Genomic DNA, 22,482 nt, shown 5'->3' with positions numbered 1-22,482 from the left:
GGATTTACCTGGAAGGAGCCTAGGTCATGTGCTTCAAGACCACTTTGTGAGGTGAACCACACACTGAGACAAACCAGAAGGTTCAGTCCATAAAAGAACATTCCCCATGTCAAATAACACATGACTTTACACACACTCCTTGTTGGCAAGGTGCAGTGGTTGGTCTGGGCAGAGAGGGCTGGCTCCACGTTTGTGCTGTCTGGCTGAGCTGCAAAGGTTGTGCTCCTTTCATTTGGCAATGCCTGTGCTGCTGGTCCTGGGGCTGGCTGGGGAGGCTGCAGCCTCCTCCTCTGGATCTGTCATGAGTTGGGTGGTTCATGGCCTCACAGATGAGAGTTGATAAAGCAGAGCATCACTAATCAACAAGGCTTGTCCCACAAATCTCTCTGAGAATAAGGTCATTCAGGGACTTAGAAAAAGCCCCAATAAGGGCTAGAAATGAACAGGGAGTCAAAACAAACGTAGGAGAAACAACCTTGGTCAGCTGTCCCAATTGATAAAGCCTATGAGCTTCTTCCTCTGTCTGGCTGTGGCATTGGCCATGCAGACAGCCAAGGGGTATAAGACATGAACTGATAAAGACCAAGGTCACTGTGGATGACTTGGTTTGTTGGAAACACTTTGAGGCTGCTGTGAAGTTTCAGCTCTGTGGTATTGGATGAACATCTCTCTACGTCCATTCCAGATGTCACACAGGTCTTAGCACTACCATACAGTTTTTAGTAGCCATTGTGGTCCTTCAAGTGGTGTGATCTCAAAAGACTTCTTAGGCTTTTTGCATTCCTGAGTAAAATTTACCAGCTGGTGGAAGCAGGTTTCCTGTAATCTGGTTTGCAAATACGTTTTTTCCCCTGATCATACTGTAAATGAATGGGCATTTGTCAGGGTTTTACAGGAGTATGAATCTTAAAGTTATGGACATTGAAGATTGTTAAGGACAGAGTTTGCAAGATGAACCCTACCAGATGCACTGGGACAAACTAAGAGTCATATGAAATGAACATTCTGAGTTTGGGAGTGATTTTCCAGATCAGAGCTGTGCAGTGGTTTTCCTGAAATAAAAAGAGAAGGCTGATTATTGCATGGCTGCTTTGCTGCATCCAAGGTGGATGCATTCTCACAGATGTAATCTGACCAATTTTAAGATGCCCCTTATGATGTTAGACCCTACTCCACAATCTCAGTTGCCTTAACAGATCTGGTGAATGCCTCTGGATCATCTCCTTATGAACTCAGTTAGGTTTAATAACCTTTTGCCCCACAGCAATCCTGAGTGAGCCCAGAGTTATTTTTAATCACACGTGGTGCCTCTCACTGCAAGTGATCCATGCAGCCCCAAAGATCAGCAGGCATCAGTCATCCACAAACCACTCACACACCGTATGAAACATGTAGCTCGTGACCTCCTGCTCCCTGAAGAATAGTCGATATTAAAAGCAATCCCACAATATTCAATGGCTCAGGCAGAGGTCAGATCAGACTGGCCCTCGTTAATGCACTGTGTCAGTATTTCTTTAGTGACCTCATCAGTTCTCTAAGAATTATCTTTCTTTAAAAGATGCCATGCCTGCCTCCTTATGAAGAAACCTGGATGAGATTTGATCTCACGTATTCCCACATCTAAGAGAGAGGCAGTATCATGGAAGAGGCAGTTTGACCCCTTTAACTCAGGGGGATTTTTACTCTGAAACTTGATGACACTTATATTTCTACCTGTCCTTTAAGAGAGAAATACGGCTATTCTGGGACTGTGGGTTTCCAAGAGGTGTGTAAGGGAAGCACCAGTAAATGTACATGTTCCAAAATGCTAAAAATGTGTCTGCAAGCATTTGAGATGAGATTCAAGAGCAGATGGTCCTTGAGAACGAGGGATTGGCAACTGCGTCACCAAGTCCTTGAGTTCAGTGTGTTGTAGCAAGAGTAAGTGATTTTCACTCAGCTCATATTATTCATCTGAGAGTATGTGTGTGTGTGCTTTTACATAAAACATGATTATGTTTCTTTGGGTTAGTTTTTGCATACTGTAAAGCTGAGTATCTTTCATCAGTTGGTTTGGCTTTCAGACTTTGGTATTTTAACCAAACTAAATAAATATTCTCAAACTTTCTTAAACATATATGCAAAAATGCTGAAAAAGTTAAGTTTGCCATAAATGCCATCTTTCCACAGAGAGCCAAGTTACCATTTTAATTGTGCTGTCATATATTTCAAGCTGTCTATTCCACATATACATTATAAGAGAAGATCTTTGTAGGTAGGAAATGAGTTGGGTGGGGGTTTGTTCCGTTTGTTTGCCACATTCCATTTGCTTGGGGTTTGTATTTTTGCTTGTTTTCATTGTCTTCTTTGCAACAGCAAGGCACTTATGTCTGTAAAACTGAGCTTTATATTCTCTGGGGTGTTTGGAAAAAAAAATCAAATGCTGTAAGATTTGCAGTACAAATGGATGGAAGCTGGCAGTTCCCAAATAACATGAAATCAGTTTAGTTTAGTCTCATTCTGTATCTTCTACTCATCTACTGCCCTCCCTGAGAGTCAGGCATTATCTGTGTTTTTTTCCTAGTTTTCCTCTGACACTTTTGCTCTCCACTTGACAAATGCAATCAAAATATAGAGCAGAGCAGATCTGGTAAATTAACGTAATAAAGATGAGAGCTGATTCCAGAAAACAGCCAGAATTCTGTGTGGTTTTCAGACAAAACCCTCTGAAGGTCATGCTTGACTTCTCAGCCAGGATTGCCAGATTGTCAGAGACAAGCTGTGGTTGTGGGAGAGGAAGAAAATTGTCTCACTCATATTTCTGTCACTGTATGATTTGGATTTCCCCCCCCCCCAAGAAGCTGTCTGGAGTTTTTAATTAGTGCTGATTACCTACTCACAAGAGAGGTTCTTCATAGAAACACACATCTTCATGCCCTCTCCTACAATACAGACATTGTGAAGAAATAATTGCACAAAACAGCTGCTTCCTATTTCCTCCAGGCTGGCTGCTCTTGGGGAGCTCCACGGTGCAGCCCTCTCTGATCACATCACTCCAGTGGATCTGAGCACAGCTCTGCCCCTCTCCTCTCTAGAGACCAGGACATTTTGCAATTCTTCAAGTTCAGATCAACCTCTGCTCTGCCACTGGTCAGCAATTTGCTCTTGCAAATCTTCCAAGGATACTCTGAGAGGTCCATGAACCTTGGGTGTGATCAGAGGGACCCAGTGGTTGGTTATGGCTTCTCCTTCAGATCCTGAAGGGATGGTATTGCTCCTCTGAGATGGCTTGCAGGTGAAATTTAGAGAGAGGGGTCCCCGGGGAGATGCCAAGTTTTGTTTCATGCCATTGAAAGTGACTCTAAGTTTTTTCCTCATATTCCCCAAAGACTCTGCAATTACAGTATTTCTATACAGAGGTAAGACAACAGCCTTGAGCAAGTTTTGAAGACCTCAGAAGGGAAAAATCCCCATGTGGGCAGCTTTAAGGCTAGGAGCCAGTAATAAGGTGCTTCTTCTGTGTTTGGGATGGAAACTGCTGGGCAAATAGAACACTGAGAGCCACAGAGAGATCCAGTGTGAGAGCCACTGTGTCATGTATTTAATCAGGCTTGCTACTGGAAAGTGGCTTGATGATTTGGAGGAATGTTCTGTACACTGCAAATGTTAAATGACCCTTGGTAAATAAGGAAAACCTATTAACAGGCTGCTCTGAAAGCAATCAGCCTTAATTACCTCAAAATACAGGGTTTGCCAGACTATAAAAACCTGTTATTTATTTTAAAAGTTTTGAAAACATCTGTAAGCTAAATATATTTCAATGTGTGTTTATGTATTAACATGCCCGTGTATGTGGTGATTATTCAAGGAGAATGGACTTCTGCTACTCATTTCTGCTATTTCTTACCCTTTTTTGACTCTGGTTGCATTTTCTGATAGCGACAGTTCAATGCTTGATGTCAGCAAAATGCATAATTTTTCTCTGTGTTTTTGAGCTTTTGAAGGAAGATTTGTTCTCACCCTCCCAAAACAAAATCCTTACCCACAACCTGCATGAGAATCCTTTGATGTCTGCTTAGTCAGTATAAATATACAGGATTCTAGATCTCAGCCCTCCCCTGTTTGCCAGTCCAGGTACTAATTCTCCCATCTAATAAAACTTTGCAAGAGGTTAGAGTTGAATGCCACATCTAATCATTGATCAGCCAATAATGAATCACATATATTATGTTAACACACTCATGCTTTCATCTCACTGTGAGCATCCTTTTTTTTTTTTTCTTTCTTAAAAAAGGGGTGGATATTTAGCAGACTTTTTGTTGGTGTTATCAAGGGTAAGGAGTGGAATTATTTCAGATTTTTAAAAAGCAAACCCAAATGCTGCCTTTTCCAGCTGCTGGATTTGCGTACACAAAATGAAGATGCCTGTCTGATGGCTCATGCTGAGTGTAGCATTGCATGCAGTCATTAGTGATCAAAATCTTTCTAATTCAGGTGTTAAATTTTAAGCAACTGTGCTGGTTAATATAAAATAACACAAGGCAGGAATGGCTGCATTTTGTTGACAAGAGACTGGCAGCTGTGCAGATCTAGTGCTGCCAGAGCACCCTCATTAAACATAGCTCAGCTGTGCTGCATCCCCCTCCAAAATCCAGTGGTGCCATTTCCAGCCTTATGTGCCATTTACCCAGCATTCAAAACACTGGAAACCTCACAGGAACAGCTGAATGCAGTGTCAAGCTTTATCTTTTTTCCTCTTTGTTGTTGTTGGGTTGTTTTTTTTTTTGTGAGAAACCTTTTGTTCGTTCTTAAGGTTGCACAAGGTAAGAAGAACTAGCCACTGGTGCCACTTCCAGCCTCTTCCCTTCTGATGGCAAATGCTTTGCCTGCAGTTGCACACCCCTTGTGCTGCCTGCCTGTGTTTGGTTAGCACTGTCAGTCCCAAGAAGCGGGTCAAGAAGGGCGGTGAGAGCGTGACCGGCTGCTGCTCCGGGTCAGTAGAGGCCACACAGCTCCTGGCTCCCCTTATTTACCCATCCGCCTGAGCTCCCGTCTAACTGGATTAAGTGATCCAATCCATCATGTTTGTGATAATCTCACTGAAGCAATTGATTGGGAAAGAGTAGATTAATGCAGTCCTGTGAGCCCCACTTCACTCTGGCTCATGATACTGGCCATGGCTGTGGCCAAGCCCTTTTTGAGACGGGGGTGTTAAGGCTTGTTCCCGATTCTCCTGCCTCTCTGGAGAGATTCCCAGGCTGACAGTGATCACTGCTCTTCACACACCTGCCACTGCTGGTCACCAAAGTGCTGAGGTTGAAATATGTATTCTATTTTATAAACAAGGCACAATATACTCAAGACAAGGCTAATAATGCCTTAATCCTAACCTTGAATACCATTATGCTACCTCAAAGTAATTAATTCCTTTATTTTTACCCATTTTCCCCAAAATGCCTGTAACACTATTTGTTAAACCTGCAAATAGATTTACATTACATTTATTTACAAAACTCAAGGATGGCAACATAGGTGCAAAGCTGGTAAGGACAGCTTAGCAAGAGAAGAAATGGAAAGAAATAAAAGACCATGACCTTGCACTTAGATTATCCCTAGTGGCTTCTCTTCTTCATCATCCACTCTTGGTGCTCTGTCATCTTGTGGTTGCATTTATTGGAAGGAGCCTTGGACTAGAGGACCCCATTTGATTATATATCATATATATTAAATTTGATTATATAGTCTGACTCCATCACCATGATTTATTTAGGTTTGATTCTCCTTCACCTCACTCAGGGCACTCTTGTCCTTCCCTTCATCCAGATAGCACCCACTTTGTTTCTGCTCATGTCCCTTCAGCATTGGCCCAAGGAGTTCAGCCCTGCCAGTAAGGGCAGGAGGTGATCTTCCTGACCTAATTCAGGACACTCTAAAATTAGACATCTAATTCTGGGGTATTCACCCTCCTGTCTCCCTATAGTTGATGAAAAGTAGTAGGTGTCTCCAGCAGGTGGTTCATGTCATCCCAAAATTGGCATCTAAAATCAGGTAAATGGCCTCTGGACACCTGTGGCTAGAAGAAAACATAGTGTGAGGTGGCAGACTTAAAATTAGACATCTGATTTTGAGTTCAGATGAGAAAAATCCTTCTATTAATGGCTATTTTAAGTCAGGTAAGCCTAGCTCACACCTTCAGGCTGGACTTGGGAAAGCTGTGTCTTGGATGTTTGAAGTCTTTTCTGAGCATATTAAGCTTTGGGGTTTTTCAAATCCAGGTGATGACAGTCTCTTTCTCTTGGATGGAGTTAGGGGAAGAGAAACTTTGTGGACTTGTCCCTCTGTCCCACTGCAATTGTGGGGCACAGGCAAGGATCTGGAAGGTTGGTCAGGGTCCCATATAAAGGTAGGTCCCTCCCCCTGATGAACTGTGGGGCCCTTGTGTGCTGTGAGGAGCTCCTTTCTGCCCCTCTGCCTCTGTAGAGACAGATGGCTTAACGCCACTCTGTGCTGGCAGCAAAGATCAGCTCCACCATCACTGGAAAAACAGTTTGCTGGGTGCCCCTGGGCCACCACCAGAGGCTGTGAACTTCCTGCTGATCAGCAGTGCTGACAGCTCAGGTGAGGCAGCAGCTGTACCTGGCTGCTGAGCCTGAGCTCACATGACTGGGGAGAATTAATCCCTGACACTGACACTGCATCGTGTGCCACTGATTATTCACCGTGTGTGGCAGAACAGGTGTTCTGCTGTCAAGCAGAAGGACAAGTGCTTAACCCCCTCAGAGGCTGGAATCCAAAAAATGTCATTTTTTGTTCTTCAGCTGCTCCAGTAGTGTGGGGTTTTCTAAGATCCCTTGGGTGGTTCAGAACTGGGGAACACAGATTTCCTTTGTACCCCTGATGCTTCATCCAGTGCAGAACACAGCCAAAGCTTGGTCCCAGGGAAGCAACAGCAGTGTCCAGGCAGCAGCACAGGTGGGAGAGGTCTCTGTTGCCTTTCCTACCTTCTCACCTCTTGTACAGCAAGCCCTGCACAGCATGCAAATAAATACATTTTTATCTATTGCAAGAGGTGAAAATGTTATGACTGAGGCCTGGTAGGCTTACACAAAAGAAATCCTGCCAGGATTTAAAAATGCAATGGATTTTAATTAATTTCTTGTCCCACTATTTAACTTTCATGTGTTAACAGCAGCCAGGAGAAACTGTAAATGGTGCAGTTAATGGCAATTGTCAAATTGTAACTCAAATGGGAAAAGCAGAGTGGGTCAATAAAATAAATAAGAAGGATGGCCCCCCAGGAGGGATGGAAAAGCCATTGCTTTTGTTAGTCTGAAAATAACCTATTTCTCCCCCAATATACAAGGGTGTTTCATTCTGTAGAAAAACACAGGTGAAGAGGCAGTGAAGTGACTTGACCTAAGAATGCTCATTGTGCTGTGCACCACAGGAACTGCATAAACCCAAACAAGCAGCAAAGGAGGCTCTCCTGGTTGCTGTTCTGAGTGCTGCTACCCACTATCTCCTGGCTGAAACATGCCTCAGACAGGAGCAGCTTTTCTCCACAAACCTCTGATTAGACCTCTGTGACTTCTCCCAGAGATTCAACTTCTCAGCAGTACTTACCTTCTTCCTGGTCAGGTGCTCTGGTGACACCACAGGAGTCTTCTCTGATTAGAGCTTCCACAGTCATGATGCAAAAGTTTACATGCACCTCAGGCTTTATCTCTACCAACTCTGCAGCTGTCCCAAGGAAAGATGCTGGTTCATCACTCCCTGGGTACCAGGGTGAAATCCCCAAGTCATTTTAACTCCTCAGTGCAGACAGATTTGACCTCTGGCCTTTAAAGGTCAAAGGCCATGGCCTGACACCATTGTACTCTCTAACTTCCACTTCATTTGATCTGTTTGTATGGCCACTATTTTCCACATCATTGACAAGGCACTGGGTGGGTGATTTGTCACAGGGCTGACAGTTATAGACCGTAATGTGTATAAATAGCCCCTGTTTTTTAAGATAATCAATGGAAAAATGAGTCTCAAAGTCTGAAAGGTTACAAATAAATGTATTTGTTCCTGCCTTCTGCAGGCACAAGGGGCCTGGGTCTTCACTGGAAACAACCACACAAACCATTTATTTCATGGGCCACCCATGAGCCAAGACCTCAGCTTATACAGGGGAACAGCAGCTCTGTCTGTGACACAAGGGCTGCCTTCCTGTGCCAGACTTTAATTTGTCACCACAGACAACTCTGTGCTCCCCTCAAAGGATAGGGTCTGTAACACCTGCAGGTGAATGGGGCACCCCACAACTGTGGGGCAGAGCCAGAAAGCCCAGGGCCCACCATGGGAGGAATAAGGATGTGGGTCATCCAGCAGAGAATAAATTTTCTTCCTAAGCTACAAGTTGCATATGGATCCTTGTGTTTATCAGCCATAGAAGAACTTAACCACTCTAAAATTGTCCAATTTTTTAATCTATTTCCTTTTGAATCACTTACAGAGCATCTTTTTGCAATAGGTTTCAGTTTAATGATATAACATAAGAAAAGTATGGTGTGAGGTTCATTTTAAATGATCAGTGGCATTGCTTCATGCCTAGTAGCCCCTGTTTTAGGAGAAACAAAGCAGTACTATCCTATTCCTCTTTGTTGCACTGTGATTTTACAAACCTTTTGCTTCTCTTCAGCTCTCTTCCAAGCCCAAAAATTTTCTATTTCATTTCCTCTGTTTTGTGGAAGTCCTGCTAAACCTTTGATCATCTCTGTCTCTCCTCTATTTTTTCAAGATGAAGCCATCAGAACAACACAGAGTCTTCAAAATAAGGGTGCACAGAGTTTTCTACAGTGGAATAATGAAGTCTGTATTTTATTCTCAACCCTTTCCCTTAGATTTCCTAACATTCATTTTGTCTTTCTCACCACCACTTTGTATGACCCAATGCTTTCAGAAAACTACTCAGTGTCTCCAGCATCTCTGTCCTGACTGCTATCAGCACTTTAAAAGCAGCATTGTATACATATAGGTAAGTTTATTTTCTCCCCCACAACTGTCTTTGCACTAATAGGCCCTGAATACCATCTGCCATTTTAATGCTATCTAATTCAGTGCCCTGAGATCCTCCCATAGCCCCTCTTGCTCTGGAATTGTCTCTCCTGAATGATTTGTGTCACCTGTGAGTTGTGCCTCTCCTTTCTAAGGTTGGGTAGGAGGAGCTTAAGGGATAGCAGGGATGCAAGAAAAGACACTGCTGTTGCTGTGAATTTGGCCTCCATCCTTCTCCAGCTCTCTGCACAGGAGGCTGGAGATTCCATGGGGGTCAGTGGAGGCTTTCTTTATCCTTGGAGCAAACAAAAGGAAGAGTGACACTGGCGGTGCGTGTGCTGAAGCGGGAGCTGTTCCATATTGCATGCACACCACAGGCTCTTTATGGCCTCATTAAAGTCAATGGGAGCTTGCCATCTGCTTCAGCAGGGGCAGCTTCAAGGTATAAAAACATTACACACTGTTTGGATGATGGTTTTGCCTGAGCACTGGCTGATCCTTGCTGCAACCTGATCTAGGTGTGAGTTATCACTTAGAATCATAGAATCAAAGGATAGTTTGGGTTGGAAGGGACTTTAAAGATCACCTTGGTCCAACACCCCTGCCATGGGCAGGGATACTTCCCACTACACCAGGTTGCTCAAAGCCCCACTCAAACTGGTCTTGAACACTTCCAGGGATGGGACACCAAAACTTCTCTGGTCAGCCTGTTTGTATGTCTCATCATCCTCACCAAAAAGATTTTTCTCCTAATATCCAATCTAAATCTACCCTTTTTCTATTTAAAGCCATTAATCCTTGTCCTGTCACCACATGCCCTTGTCCAAAGTTCCTCTCCAGCTATCTTGTAGTCCCTTTTGGTACTGGAAGGTGCTCTTAAGGTATCCCTGGAGCCTTCTCATCTCTGGGCTGAACAACACCCTCACTCAGCCTGTGTTCACAGGAAAGGTGCTCCAGCCCTCTGATCATCTTTGTGGCCTTCTGTGTTTTGGAGGGAAAGCAGAAACTGAGAGTAACAGAGAGATTTCAAAGGTCATGACTGTCTCTCATCTGTGTGTCTGAGTGCAGGGAATGAGAAGCAGATGAAGGAATTCTTGGCAATCTGTCCTGTGCGACATCCCATGTCAGCAGGTCTCTGTGTCTGTCTGACTTTTCTTCAATCTTGCAACTTCACAGCAAGCTGGGAGTCTGCCAGGAAGGTTGTGAGCTAAGTAGGTGACAGTGAGACACAATTGCAGAAGCTGTAATAAACAGTATTGATTTTGAATAAACACGTGAGTAATATTGACTTGGAGGAGCTCTCTCTTAACAAGTGGAAAAACCAACTGAATCCAAAGGATGGAAAAGTGTAAGTCCCTCTCTGGAGCTGGGTAAGACAGGTTTTAGTCATAGATATGAAATCAAGGTCTGTTTCCACCATCCTTTTTCTCAGTCCTGTTGGCAGATAAGAATTACAGGCTTTGCAATTGAATGAAAAAAAAAAATAAAATATTTTAGACGGATTGGTAGAGGAAGGGGGCCAAAGAACAGAGCAATGTAAGCAAGTGAAGAACAACTCATGGTTCAGAAAGAGGTGGCCATCTGAATGATACTGAAATGCTAAAGGGGACATAGAAAGTTTAGATGCAGAACAAAAAGAGCTCGCAATGAGGCCATAATGCTTGCAAGTAATTAAAAATAAAACCAAACCCAAACTCAAAAAACCAAATACCATCTCCCCTAGTGTTTCAGATACACACCCTCAGGTCCCCTCAGGATAAATGGATCTACCATGGACTCAGTGGACTTTGAACTGGGCTCACAACTCAGGAGTTAGTAGCACTGAAATCAGTCAAGTGAGACACAATGGAAAAATCGCGTTGCCATTATTGCTTGAACTAAGGCAGAAGTGCCTTAACACTTCCCATTTCTTGATGAGCATATTCCAGTTCTTTGGGTTAAGGATCCAACTCTCACCTCTGAGACTTGCTTGGGATACCTCTCTGTTCAGGCAGAGAAAGGTTTCTGCCCTGGCTGCTGCTACAAAATCGCTTGGGACCCTTCCTGCAAGGCTCAAAGATCACCATGGACACATGGACCTCAACACTGGACCCCACGACCCTGATACCCCATGGATATCTACATTACATTATGTGCAGTAATGCCACAGATGCCTGGCACAGAAGTAAAAGAGCTCAAAAAACATTGAGCTCCTTTGCAAAAAATCACACAGAAAGGAAAAGTAGGGCATCTGGGAGGCAAAACCCCATTTCTTACAACTCCCTGGTTGTTTTTTCTGTATGGCTGCTGTATGCAACAGGGTTCTGCTGAAATGAGGGCATCCCTTCCACACATACATATTCAAAGATTAAAGAGAAAGCTTTGAAATATTTTCAGAAAAGGGGTCAATTATGTAGATTTTTACATGGCTTGTTATTAAGGCCAAAACTCACATCGTTTTCATGAGGGCTGGAGGATACCAAGGCAAAGATGTAAGGGCTGGAGTCCAGATTTGCCTGGAAGAAGGGAGGGAGAATCAAAACATTGTTAATTATATCCTCTCAAGAAAGGACTTGTGGTGCTAGGAATTCACCCCAAGAGGGTAATTTCAAGGCTACAAGTTGTAATATATATTATTGCTGGTCTAAGCAGGAGCAGGGAGGAACTCCAGCTGTGGCACCTTTGGTAGCTTTTTGCAGGGGACTCTAGTTGTAAGTTAAACAACCTATTTTGGGGAATATGGTATCCTTCCCCCAGCCTGGCTGAAGTCTTCAGCACCAATACAATAATGACTTGAAAGAAAGCTAGTCAACACTGATTTCTGTGGGCTTTGATGAATGTTATAAAAACGCTCTCAAGGAAACCAGAGGCATTTGGTGAAAGGTGATGTGCCATTGATTAAAAAAACTGGCCAGAACCAAAAAAACAGAGCAGGAATGACTAGTTAGTTATTACAATGCCAAACATACAACAAAAGGCTATCAGGGGAATATTTTAACCATCTCTTCATATATAAATAAAAGGTTTCATTTAGAGGAATTAAGATTATTATATTTCTTTTATATTCAATGAAAAGTCCAGAAGTATTGCTTTTCTCAATTAATATTGTACACATTTGGAGGTTATTCGAAGGTTACTGAAAATATGGTACTTTGAAGGAAAGAAAGAGCTGGAGTTTATAATGTCCTGTCCAGTGTTTGATGTATTTCTTGAGTCTAGGAAGGAGGGCTGGGTCTTGGTGTTGGAAAAGTATTTTTGTGTTCACATTATACAGTGCAAAAAAGGAGAATGGAGAATGGGTGGGAACAATCAACACTTTCTACTGGACTAAAACCTCACAGTAGGTACAATGTTACATTTGGATAGCAATGAAAATTTAAAATCCCAACAGAGCAGCTTGCTGTTCCACAGCTGATCCAAATTGAACACATAAAATGATTTTTCAATGGCAAAGCAGATTTCAGCTAAAGATTTAAAGATTATGCATAACTTCCCATGAGAATATACCCAGTTTTCTGAAAAAAGCTAAAGCATTTAGGCCCAGATAGTAATTTTCAGAGAAAGTTGTGGAATCTTATGATGTACACATCTTACATCAGAGAGAAAAACATTTTCTGATCAGCTTTGTAGGCCCTACTATTCCTGACTTAGCATGAATCAGCTCTGAGTAAGGAAATGATAGGATAGTGATATAACACTTTTCTTCTAGAGATGTCAAAACATTTCCCAAAGGCACTGGTGTCTCTTCACCATAGGAAGACTGAGGAGGAGAAGGAGAGCTGAAGGAGGTTCTTAAAGCCTTCTTAAAGTGAGGAATGAGACCTGCATGTCCTAGTTCCCTATGCAAGTGCCCTTTCCAGTAAATTGTGGGGTATGTTATTATCAAATGAAAACCTCCGAGCTGATTTTTCAGAGTTGGCAAAAAGAGGCAATGAATAGTCACAATTAGAAAGCTAACTCTGACTTTTTCTAAAGAGGAAAAGTATAGGACTGCCCATTTATCTCCAAACTGAATCGAAGACTGTAGAACTCTGCATGAGCATTGTTATTTTCCTTTATCAGCAAGGCATTGTTTTGTTGCATGAAATCTGTATGTTCAATAGATTTGATTTTCCAAGCAGCTGGGTTATCTTGCACTGTGAAGACTCTCTCTTAATCTCAATTGCTGTGCTTTTCTCAGTGCCGTTCCCAGCTGCTCAGAAATGAGCACAGTGCTTTCATCTGTCTTTTCGTGCTCTTATTAGGTGTGACAATCTCAACAATACCCGTATGGAGGAAAAGATGCAGGTTTTAATTTGTTTTGTTTTGTTTTGTTTTTTAATGTGATTGTCAAAAACGATGGGCAAAAAGGTGTTGCTTTTAAATAATGGAAGTTCTGCCACAATAATGATTTATTTCTTTAGAGGGATGGGCTATTTTTTTTCAGTTTGCTCCAGCACATAATTGCAGCCAATCCTTATTTATCCACAGGAGACAAGGGAACAGAAAAGAGCTGAAATATGCAGAGCTGGGCCATAGGTGCTTTCCAAATGAAGGTGATACACAATTAGGATTAATGTATGTACTGATCATTTGGCCTCTGGCAAACATCTTTTGAGACACTAGACCGTGGATCAGCCACTTTTTTCCTGCCGTCATAAACCCTTTTTGTGTAAAGAAACCCTCCTCATGACATGAGGCAGCCGTGATTTTAGAGAACACCTATTGGCATGACTGAAGTACCAACACAACAGGAGAGAAAGGGGGAGCAAAATCCACGGGAGGATGGGATGCTTCAGTGAAAGAATCTTTGCTCTGAAACCAAACAGTGTTCAATGCCATAAGGAAATGCTTAGAAAACCAAGCTGGAAATGCCTGAAAATTAGTGTCAGCCTTGCAGCTATCCTGGAGGCAGAGCAACAGCAATGGGAGACACAGATCCCTCTGAAAGGTTTCAATATGTGCTGTGTTGTCATTTCTGCTCGAGTTTGCACCTTTCAGTTCAAGGAACTGTTTCATAGCCCATCCCCTGTAAAGGCAGGACTAAGGGTTCTGCTGTCCAGAAAGGGCCAAGCATGCTAAATCTTCAGATATGATAAAGTGGTGGCCATGCAGAGACTTGGCCCAGACATTTTTCTCCTTGAAGCCCTGGGGAAGAGAGCAAAGGGAAGAGGGCTTTGCCAGCAAGCAGGAAGCAATGTGTTCAGGAGGGAGGATGGAGGATTAGATTTGCAAAGGTGCCCACATTTGCATTTCCCACCAATACTTACAGCATGCAAAGCAAGTTCCCTTTTGGAGATTTTTCTGGGCTGTGCTGTTGCCAATGGCTCAACAGAACAGGCTGCACTTAAACCAGAGTGAGTGAGAAGTCACCACACACCCAGCTCAGCCAGCCCAGCTATAGGAGTGCTATCCTGGGGGCCAGAAAGTCTTTGTCACACTGCTCTAAGTCCAGCAGATCCCAGGCAGAGCTCTGAGAAATGTAGCACCAGAAAAAAAAGAGGATGTTCTCTTCTCTGGACCACAGTCATGCTCCTGTTGTTTTAAGAAAACGTGTAAGACAAGGAAATAGTGACAGAATGTACATTTACTCTGGAAATGTCACCATCATGTCTTAAGTTAATGTCATTTGGGTCAGAGGGGGCTATTCACATCATCTGGAAATGTGGTCAACAAACTAAGACAGACAAGTAGATATAAAGCCAGTCTGCATGCTATTCGCTTTGAAATATTTTCCTATTTTCTTACTGCAACTGTGTTTATGAAATACATGCTCAGCACACAGCCACTGTGGGCTTTTTTAACATCTAGCCAATGCAATATCTGGCCCCTGTATTTTAGATGTAGTGATCCTGAAACTTTAGATACCTGAGGCTACAATAAGGACTGTTAAACATTTTTCTTTTCTTTGTGAAACTCAAGAAAGCAGCTGATCTATACAGTGGCCTATTCTGCATTTTTAAAGGCTTATTGGTAAAGGTTTGATCTACAGCCCAACCCTCCTGGGTTGGGCAGCCCAGGGCAAAAGAGGCCTTTGTGTAATGTACTCTACTGAAGTTTTTAACAAAATAGATTACCGGTAAAAGCATTATTTTGCTAGCCCAAGTGTGCCTAAGGACTTTGCCTACATAAGAAAAACTGATTTAAAAAAAAACCCCACAGCCAAACAAAGAACAAAATGCATTAAGTTACTTCTCACCAAAGATGTGGAAAATGACACTGCACAGAGAAACAGGAGTCCTGTGTTAGACTTTCTAGCAGCAGATCAAAGTCTTCCTCTTTTCATGGGTGTTTGCTCTTTCTGCTGTAACTTACTGCTCTTCACAGGGCAGATAATATAAACATCATTAATTCACTTTTACTTTTTCTTACCTTGCATGTTTTTGTCTTTTACCTGGGGTTCTTTTTCTAATCCACCATCTCCCAGACGAACGGGCACACAAATTCCAGGGACTGGGGAATGGATTTGGGTTTGGACAGGATGAGGAAGGACAGGAGCCCCTTCACTTGCTACTGCTAGATGAATCATCCCCTGATATCCTAGACTACGTCTGACACTGGTGCTTAGAGGCTGCAATGCTACAGGATGAGCTTTCCTTGGCTAAGACAGTTTTACCTCCCAGATGGTTATCACCAGTGGGTAATAAATCCAGTGATGCTTCTAAGTGACCTTTTAAAGTGAAGACCACTTAATTATCTATAGAACACTGATTCAGAGAAAAATATATATATTCTGTGCATTTTTTCAAAGCATAAGATGTTAAGGATGTTTTTTAATTGCATTAAAATTAGAAAAACATCCTTTAATAGATTTCCAAGTCTGTGTCAGGTCCTGCAGGAATTAGAAAGTTACTTGAGATGAAACTGTGGCAACTCAGTAGTGGTCAGCTCTGGCAGCTAAACACACCCCAAAGACCAACTGGTTTAGGTCCATGTCTCTGGTGCAGACAAGGAGAGGCTGCTGTTCCCTTGGACATGCAGCATTTGCCAGGCAAGGGCCAAGCAGTGGCCAAGGGCTGCCCAGGTAAGGCTGCTGAGCACAGGTGGCCTCACTCCCCCCTTTCCACAGTTAGCCACAGGTGTAGCTGGCAGTGGTGGGGATGCCCCATTAACACATTAAACAGGACTATAAGGAGAAGTTTGCTGGTGACTTTTAGTGAGGGGGAGAAAAAAATGGATCTAAAAATGTATTTGTGCCTGGCAGGGTTGATCTGAAAAACTAATACTTTGCATTTCCTTTGCATCTTCCATCTGTGATTTCACAGTTAATTGGCTTATCCATGCAATGTTCCTCTGAGGTACAGATTATCTCCACTTTCATAGTGATAAACCCGAGTGCGTAGGGGTTTGAGGCATAACTTGCCCTAAACCCTCAGGGGATTACAAGGCAGAGAACAGAGTAGACCTGGGTCCCTCCTTTGCACCCCCAAGGTGGGTTCCCTTTTCCCATGGAGACACACAGCAAGTCCTGCTCCAAGTGGCAGTGAGCCACCACGCTGCACCCAGTGCCCCTCACCATTGCCCAAAAGCTTCAGCAAGGGTTTGTGGGTCTGTCCAGAGCATGAAATGTGGAGCTGCTCTTGTCCCACAAGTGTGAGCCCTGAGGTACAGGTCAGGCCACTGCTGATGGACAAGTGCCACAGCCCCCATCATGTGCTTGGGTTTATTTTTAGCTGTCCCAGTGTCAATATCTGCACAGCAGCAGCGGCCGCATCGATTGCGCTGCTGCTTTGGAGATCAATGTTTGTAACAGCCCTGGCTGCAGCTCTTTGGGGTGATCAAAGCTCCATCCTCCACTCGTAAGGCTGAACTTCATCCCTCTGGAAGCTGTGGGTGACTTTCACCTGTTACATGCTTTGGGTTACACCTGCCAAACTCCTGTCAGGACTCATAGAAAACAAGCATCATTGCCTTTGGATCAGTAGCAGACAAGCCCCATGACAGGGATTTCTTTCCTTGACTAAACTGACTCCTTCCCCAGACCTTTAACTGTGTCTTTTCACAATGATAATGCCTTTAAAATTGTTTTTAGTAAGCAAAGTAAGAGAAATAGGGAAGAAGAGCTAAGAAGTGCTCATATCATCACCAACGCAGTAGCAGATAAAAAGCAGGTGAGGAAACACTTTACAGGAAATTTGGAGGAAAGTTAGGTGCCTAGCAGTCATTACATCCAGGTGATGCTAAGACTTCAGTGTAATGTTAATTAACGGTTTAATTTATTGAACTTTGCAAAAGTTAATGACCTTTGCAAATATTCCAGAAAAAGGTTTTGGGCAGATTTCAGGTTTTTGACACATGTTGTAGAACACCTACCATTATTTTAAAAAGTTCAGCTCCATCATCACAGTGATTGCTTTTCTTATTGCATGCAAGGTATTTCAGATTGCAAGGGCAATCAGGGTGTTAGGATAATGAGTAGAAACCTTAATGAGATGCTGTCATCCTTATTTCTGCAGGATTGTGGCACAAGAAACACACAAAAAATTACATTTTTCTCAGACAGTAAGGGCACATGTCACCTTTTCCTAGCACAGGTCAAGGAAGCTGAGCCTTAGGAGCGCCAGTTCATTCTACTTACTATACAGAAATGATAATGGACTGGCTAAGCTGGAGCCAGTCACACTGTAGATATTTGAAGTTGGCTGAGATTAATCCCACCTCTGACCTGTCTTGGTGAGTTTCCTTGTTGTTTCCAGATAAAGAAAGACTGGAGTCCCTGAATTTTAACAGCATCTAGTAGTGCCATGAAATCCAGCATCGGCTATTAATTCAAATGAGGCTTTTATGCAAGTGGGGATTGCTGTTTAGGCTGAAAACAAACTGATGATATATATTCATTATATGTAGAAGCTGTCCTGTGCCTTGCTGGGGATGCTGTGCAGGCATCTTTATTTTATATCTTTATTGACATCCTGGGAGATGTATAAATGTCCCATTAGCCCCTGCCCCAAGGAATTGAATCTGGGAATTTTGTGAATGGGTTTGAGAGGACCAAGAGTTTGAATGAGCTGAATGGATCTCTGATTTGCTTTAGCTCTTTTCTCCTTTCCAATGTCAGTGAAACCTTGGTCAGGAGCAATCACAGCCAGAACATGCAGTGACCATGGGTGGCCAAAGGGCATCACCAGGGGGGCTTGGAGCAGAGGACAGTGACCCAAGGAGGGGCTCACAGGCAGCTGCTGAAGCAGCCATGGGGATAGCTTAAAATATCCACTACAACATAAGGCAACATGCTTCAAACATCAGCTTTTATTCGGGGGAGTGATGGGAGCCCCAGCTGAGATGAAAGGGAAGGGATGTCTGGCTTCTGCCCCAGAAGGTAAATCCAAGTGATAGTGATGACTCTGAGTTGAAACTCAGAGTAGTAGTTCTCTGGTTCTAGACAGTGGGATTCATCAGGGTTGAACAAACTAGTATAAAAATAATTTAAATGAAAAAATGTGGGATTTTCACAAAGAAAAATGGTATCACGTTTCCCTTGGTCCTGTGCTCTGGCATCTGATTATGTCCTGTGAAGCACTCCATCAAATAAGGAGAGTGCAGGATCTACCCAGTCTCTGCCATCTGGGGATCCTCCTGCCTACAGGATGTTTTATATGCAGAAATACCTTCTGCAAAATTCTGCCCCAGCCTTCACCCTCAGAGGGATCAAAACTGCACGTACACTTTGGAGAAGAGATGGTGGTGGCTCTTTTCATTTGGGGTTCTGATTTGTGTCAAAACCAACCCAACCTTTAAAGATTAAAGAATCCCTGCATGAAATAATATTTTATAGGACTCCTTTTGGGCAACCCCAGATTATTTATGATAGATGATAGATAGATAGATAGATAGATAGATAGATAGATAGATAGATAGATAGATAGATTTATTTTTTTGTATTTTATCAACCCCTTTCTTACCTTTGCCCCTGTCTTCAATTTTTGCCTCATGCCAAGCCCTTCTGTTCATTCTCTCCTTTTCTCCTCTTCCCCAGGCCAAAATACCACAGCCCAGAATTTTCACACTTGTAACAATATTACACTTCAGAAAAATGGCTGTTATTCCCTTAATGCCTTGTCTGTCCTGTGAGGACTGGTCTTGTCTTGCAGCAAACACAGAGATGCGTCCAGAGAGCATCAAGTGCATTTATGAGCATTTGTGGAGTAGCTGGGAGTCACTTTGCATCAGAGGTTGTGTTTTTACAGACATGAGGTGGCTATAATCAGGTTTCTAACTGAGAGTATAGTAGCTGTGCTTTAGCAGAGCTGTACCTTTGGGAAACAGTGTTTAATTTGACAGAGATATTGACAGAGATGGGATTGGAGTCCTTTACATTGGAAAAACAGCTTCTGTTATCCTGTTCTGTTGATTTCTTCTTGCAAACCAAACACAAACACTCAGTGTTTGTTGCTTTCTACATCGTGCCCTGTTTGAATGGCTACTGAAGTGGATGAATAAATCATCTGACTGTTGAAACTGCATACATAGACCTAATGCTCTAGTGAAAGGCTTTGTGTGTGTTTTGACTGTTAACATCCAGAACAGCAAATATACCTAGCAGCAAAAGGAAAATATAACTCAGCTGCTATTTAGGGAAGGAAGCCCCTTCATATTTCTAGCACATGTTTTGTCAGAAGACTAAGAAGGATACTCAGCCTTGTGGTTGTACCTGCTGGGAGCCAGGACTGCCAGAGGCCATTTTCTCTGCTGGGGCAGAGATTTTGCACAGCAATTCTCAATTTGAGTCTGAGTCCCATCTCTACAACTCCCATTTTTCATCTGTAGATCCTCAAAGCATCTATGGATCCTCCCAGTGAGCCAGGATGGAGGCAAGAAAAAAGAAGGTAGACAGAGCCTTGCCCAAGCCACTAAACCAGAGCGTGATCCTGGGAATCTGCTTCTTCAAACACTGCAGTCCCCATCTCTGCTGAGGTGGTTTATTTGTGTGGTAGAGAGGCAGCTTTTGCTTCCTAAACTGCCACACTGGCTTAACAGGAATCATGATAACAATGGCTGAGATCATTGATGTGTCATAGAGATAAATGCCTTTCAGTTACTGGAGGAGGATGGACAGACCCTGATGGTCCTGCCAAGCAGGGCAGGGTGCTGAACTGGCTTTGCTGTAACCCAGTCTCCTCTGACTTGTAAAATGACCTATGGCCCTCAGATATGACTTCTTTTATGTCTGCCATCCAGATTTGGAAGGCAGCTAGGTCAGTCTTACTAATACCTCGAGACTTTAATATTCATCATACTGCTTTTGATTTTGTGGAAAAAGCCTAACTGTTCTGGAAGAATGCAGGTCATTAGAGCCTTGAAGGTGAACTCCAGTAAAATAACTCGTGTTTCTAACCCTTACTGGAACTGGTGCCGTGTAAGGGTGAGTAGCAAATGATTTTGAAAGCACTTACTCATGCAAATGCTGCATCAGTGGAACAGCTTGCAAAGAGCAGGGGTGTGTCCCCTCTTAACCTCCTCAGAGGCAAGTCCCTCTCCCTCTGAACACACTGCAGATCTCAAAGGACTGCATTGGCAATCTTGGAGAGGAAAACCTTTCTCCATTTTGAAAATACGCCCTACAACCAGCAACAAATAAACACAGCTCCAGTTTCTCAGCGCTGCCAAAGCAACACACCCAGTACAGCAGTGTTCCTCCCCTTGCATCCCCGACAAAGCTGCCAGCTGAATTGCGCCTCTCTCCTTGGTGCCTTGGCATGGAACCAAGCAGGAAGCACACAGATAAGCTTTTGGGATCCCAGCAGCTTTTGCAGGGCTGCTAAGCTCAAAAAAGAGCCCAGTGCCTTGCTACTGGCTAGTAAAAGGAGCACATTTCACTCTTAAAATCATTTCTGAATCTGACCTTTCTGAGAACAAAGCTTTATACATGCCAGGAGATTGCTTCAGAATGAGATCTGATGCATCACAAATTTTTAACCTTGTTTATAACTTCATCTGTAGCTAAAGAGGAGACTGAAGAGGAAGTGCCATCCCAGAGAGGATGCATCCAGCAATCAGCACAGCCCACAGCCTGTGCCAGATCTGGGGATGGGATCCCCATGCTGGCAGAGCTGCACCCATATGGGTGGGCACTCCTTCCCTGTGCCACCCCAGCCAGTGCTGTTCTCACTTCCCTTTGCCATCCTCAAAAAAAAAATCATCTTGTTCATGGTGCCAAATCTGCCTGCACAGCCTGGGCAGTAGCAGGTGGGACTCACCACCATGTCCAGCACCTTTGCTTTTGAAAAAATGTGTTATAAAATAAAGCACATAAAATTATTGATTGTTTGGGGTTTTGAGCCCTTTTTTTCACTGCTCAACATTTAGGGGGAAAGGACAGAAGAAAGGAATTTTAGGACATTTTCAGGCATATATTTTTCCTGAATGAATGAATGAAAGTTCTATTGATTGATTGATTGATTGCTTAATTAATTTCTTTTCTGCAGCACAGGGAATTAATTGCTGAAAGCAGATATTTTTAAAGGTGGGGGGGAGCCCTAAAAGAGACTGGTTCTTGCAGAACATGCAGCAACATAAGCAAATCTTTCCCTTTTTTAGGCAACGCATGAAAAGTTTGTGTTCATAAAAAGCTAAGGAAACCTGGAGAAGCAGTGATGAGAGAAGCACAGTAGCAATAATATTCAAACAATTTGGAAGCAAATGTGCTTTTGGAAAGTATGCCACAAAAATAAAAATAAAAATAAAAAAAAACCAAGCATGAAAGGCACTCCGAGTGTTAAATATTCATTAGTATTCCCCGCACCGCCTGTTCTAAATATAAGATACGTTTCAGCACAGCCCTGGTGTGTGACTGGGATGTTTTCCCCTCCCTCCCAGGATGCTGTAGCCATTCAGCTGGCGGGGCGTTCCCATGGCAACACGGCGATGCTACCTTTTGTTAGATGAATGAAATGAGCTCGGCCAGGGCACACGGGCAGGGCAGGCTGCACCCACTGTCCCTGTCCCCGGCAGGGCTGCCGAACGAAGGCAGCAGGACATGGCAACTTTCTGCATCACAGAGCACTGCAGACTGGGTCCAAATCCAGATTGCCTGCCTTTTTTAGGGCTGGTACGGGCAGCACAACTTGGCTCTGTGCTGGCATCCCCACCCCAAAGGTTAGGAAGAGTTCAGCTTACAGAATTTTATCCCAGCCTGGATGCACCCACAAAGGGTGAACTGAGGGCTCAAACACATACCACAGAGTTCAGCTGTTTCAAGGACCCTCAGCTAGTATTCTGACAGTGAACATAAGGATTTTTGGGGCCATTTTTCTACTACTACTGGGTATAGAGTGCAAGATTCAGCTCTAGAGATAGGCAGCTAAATTCAGCTATTTACGTCTACTTGGCTAAATATCAGGAGAATCTCTTCTCTCCTTCTGGTTCAAGGAAGTTTGTCAAGGTAGTCAGCACAGCCCAGGAAGAGATGGAGCTCCTAGGCTGAAGCCAGGTAGGACATAGCAGGCTCTAGGCAGACATCTGCCTTGGTGTGCTGCCTAGAGTCCAGCAGACATTTAAATTATG

At 43.3% G+C, this 22,482-nt stretch overlaps 1 protein-coding gene and 1 long non-coding RNA gene across 3 annotated transcripts in view; both read left to right on the top strand.

Moving 5' to 3' along the window:
- FRMD4A (FERM domain containing 4A) overlaps nt 1-22,482 on the top strand; it is a 383,203-nt gene that overhangs the window by 76,364 nt on the left and 284,357 nt on the right. The window lies entirely within an intron of this gene.
- Nucleotides 20,053-21,272, top strand: LOC147653413 (uncharacterized). The gene is made up of 2 exons (XR_015285896.1): nt 20,053-20,341; nt 20,920-21,272. It is a non-coding gene; the product is annotated as an uncharacterized LOC147653413 (long non-coding RNA).

This window comes from Cyanistes caeruleus, chromosome 4 (genome assembly GCF_971803275.1).
Source record: "Cyanistes caeruleus chromosome 4, bCyaCae1.hap1.1, whole genome shotgun sequence".
NCBI lineage: Eukaryota > Metazoa > Chordata > Aves > Passeriformes > Paridae > Cyanistes > Cyanistes caeruleus.
This window is presented reverse-complemented; position numbering and strand designations above follow the sequence as displayed.